This window comes from Vulpes vulpes, chromosome 16, assembly GCF_048418805.1.
Source record: "Vulpes vulpes isolate BD-2025 chromosome 16, VulVul3, whole genome shotgun sequence".
NCBI lineage: Eukaryota > Metazoa > Chordata > Mammalia > Carnivora > Canidae > Vulpes > Vulpes vulpes.
In genome coordinates, this window is record NC_132795.1 from 63,305,371 (window position 1) to 63,308,503 (window position 3,133).

Below are 3,133 nucleotides of genomic sequence, written 5' to 3' on the forward strand. Positions count from 1 at the left end.
GCAGACAGACAAAGACGCTGCCCCCAGCAGGCCTTACGCAGAGAGCAGTATAGGCAGTTAATCTCCTGAGAGCCTATGCTGTTGGAAAGAATAGTCACAGAAATTTGTTGAAGATGTTATATTCTAAGCCATCCTATTGAGCAACTGCAGACAGAGAGGCTGAAAGCTATCTCTGCAATTGGTATGGGAAGTCCTGATAAAACAGAGCAAGAATCCCACAGCAGATGGGATACAAACAGTGCGGGATACACAGGAGACGGACAATGGGGAAACCAGGGCAGAGGAAGTGGGACTTATTCACATCCGGCTAAATTAATCATATGCTGTCTAGTGAGGAGGGATGGGGAGCTAATACCAAATTAAGTACCACATTTGTAGAAATTATATGTTTATACATACCATACACATCCTAAATGTGCAGTAAACTGTACATTGTCTCCTGCAGTGTGGATTCAATCCTTTATAGTTAATACTTCCATCTCAAAAAAAAAATGTAAGAACATTGAACATTTTTTAGTATTAAAAAGACTTATTAAAGTCCCTAAGACCCATTAGACCCAAATGGCAATTATAATCAAGCATTAGGAGCCTGGAGAGGGACTATCGGATACACAGCCCCTTAAAATCTTTAAATCTTGGCTGTTAAGTGGTGGATGTACTTCCCATTCCAGTGCTGTCCAAGAAAAATATGATGTGAGCCACATATTTGTATTAACAAGGTAAAAAAGCAAAACAACACAACAACACAAAGAAACTGGTAAAATTTATTTATTTATTTATTTTTAGAAACTGGTAAAATTTAAAAGATAAAGGAAATAGGTAAAATTAATTTTAGTATGTTTTATTTAACTCAAAGTATCCCAATAATACTTTGACATGTAATCAATTGTAAAAATAATTGAGATATTTTATAATTTTTTTTAATATTTAGTCTGAAATCCAGTGAATATTTTATACTGACATACGTTAGACTAGGTCTAATACTGCAAGGTCCCAAGAGCCACAGTGGCTAGTAGCTGCAAATCAGACCTCCCAGGTGTATCACATGAGCTCACGTACATGCACACACAAGTGCACACACACACACACACACACACACACACTTTGCATCGAGCACGTAGGAGACAAAACACTATGACCAAAGTGTGTTTGTCAGCACTGATGTTGTTGGTTTTGTTGTTTATTCTGAGCAAATGAATTATAGCTCCAAATACGGAAAAGCTAAATTTCTGATATTTTCCTGGCAACATTTTGCACTAGCGTGATCCACAGATTTTATTTAAAGCTCCATAAATTCCCATGTGCCATAAAAGCTGAACTAAAAAGGGAAGCAATTTCTCAAAAGTGAGGGGCTAACTTGAGTGCCTGCATAATGAGTGGCCCACGTCCCACTGATAGAAGTAAATACAAAAAGCAATTTAAGCAGATCCTAATGCTTATTGTGTTCCCTTCGGCAGCACACATGCTAGAGTTGGAAGGATACAGAGAAGATCAGCATGGTCCCTCGCAAAGATCATCATGCTTATCAAATCAAAAAAGAAAAGGTTCTCAGTTACACCTCTGTTCTCAGATACCAAGAGAAGCACCCGTCTAGAATAAACCTGACCTGCAAGTGTATTAAAACTAAGAAGGGTTCTTCATGGGGGCGAGGAGGTCGTCTATTGGCAGGACAGCAGAGAAAAGCTCACTGTGAATGATCTGTGGACCCAAATGGGACAATTGGCTGCTACAAGAAAAGTATACACTAAATATACACCTAAGTACACCTCCCAGAGGCATGTCAGCAAAACAGTGCTCAGGAGAGAATGGATGAGTGAGGAAGGAAGGACAAGGTGGATGGAAAAGGAAGTGAAACTCCAAGCCCAAAGAAAGATGGCACCTGCGCTTGGCCTCCCATGGTTCCAGGAGTCTCCAAAGCTTGCAGAGCTCCTGAGCTCTAGCCACTCCCAACCGTCCCACAATGAGCCCAGTGAGGAAGGACACCTCCGCCCCCAACACAGTCACCTGGAATAGCTTTAGTCCAAAATACCTTTGTTTGAAATTCTTACCCTGTGGGTACTTTAGGAAAAACTGGGTCTTTTTTCTTCTCCATCTTATTCACAGAGAGTATCTTTAATGCTGTAAACGCAATGAGCCTTTTAAAAGGAGACAGAGGGGGGAAAATAAATATAAAATAAAATAAAAGAAGACAGAGGGAAAACTGTGAATGATCCAAAAATGAGAAACATGATACCAATCCGGTAATAAGATTTCTTTTAAAACAAGGAAACAAAATCCTCATTTTTAAGGTTCATTAACTCCCTTTAGCAGTGTTTTCATGGTCCAGATATAAGAATATATTATGTATGAGATGGACCTCCTGCTCCTGCTCTAAAAATGTCAACTTCTTTATTTTTGTCTCCAGCCCACAAGAAAAGTTAAGGTATGGGATTATTTAGGAGGAGGCTGTCGGGGACTGTAGAGATGTCTACAGAATATAGAACAGCTTCCAAAGATTCACACTCCAAAAAATATTGGTTTCACCTTCTACAATAATTAAAAGAAAAATGGAAAAGAAGTATAAAAGGTCTCAAAAGAGCAGACACTGGAGGCTTCATGTGAATTCCCCGAAATTCAATTACCACAACGGAAACTCAGCACAAAGCATATTGTTATAGGGCGCAAGGAAGGTCAATAGGCTGCTTCGCAGGATCTCAGTGGCTGCTTTATCACAGATACAATGTACATGGGAGCTTGGGGCCCCACGTGTCTGCAGCTGCAGTAAGCTAATTTTCCAGGATATCATTAAATAATTGCCAACAATGATTAAATTTAATGTCCCCATGATATAAGTTATGCCTTTTAGCAAGGAGTCTGAGCCTAATATTTAAGACCAAAGATATGACTAAACACTGAAAAGTAAATAAATAAATCATGCCTCACAAGAAAGAGCAAAATTATTCAGCTACAGCTATTATATTTACAGACAAAATTAATGGCTCAAATGCTTCAAAAAATTAGATCACACAGAATGTCTAAGTATTTTTTATCAAAATTTTTTTCCTCCATGTGACTTACCCAACATTCAGAGATCTGCACATTTCTGTTGCACATCAGTGAGTATTGACTGCAGATGAGAGTGATGCTGTGTCCT

At 38.9% G+C, this 3,133-nt stretch overlaps 1 non-coding gene across 1 annotated transcript; it reads left to right on the top strand.

The window, feature by feature from the left end:
• Nucleotides 1–1,441: 1,441 nt before the first annotated feature.
• On the top strand, nt 1,442–1,549 carry LOC112929165 (U6 spliceosomal RNA). Its single transcript, XR_003236883.2, has one exon. It is a non-coding gene; the product is annotated as a U6 spliceosomal RNA (small nuclear RNA).
• The last annotated feature ends 1,584 nt before the right edge of the window (nt 1,550–3,133 follow it).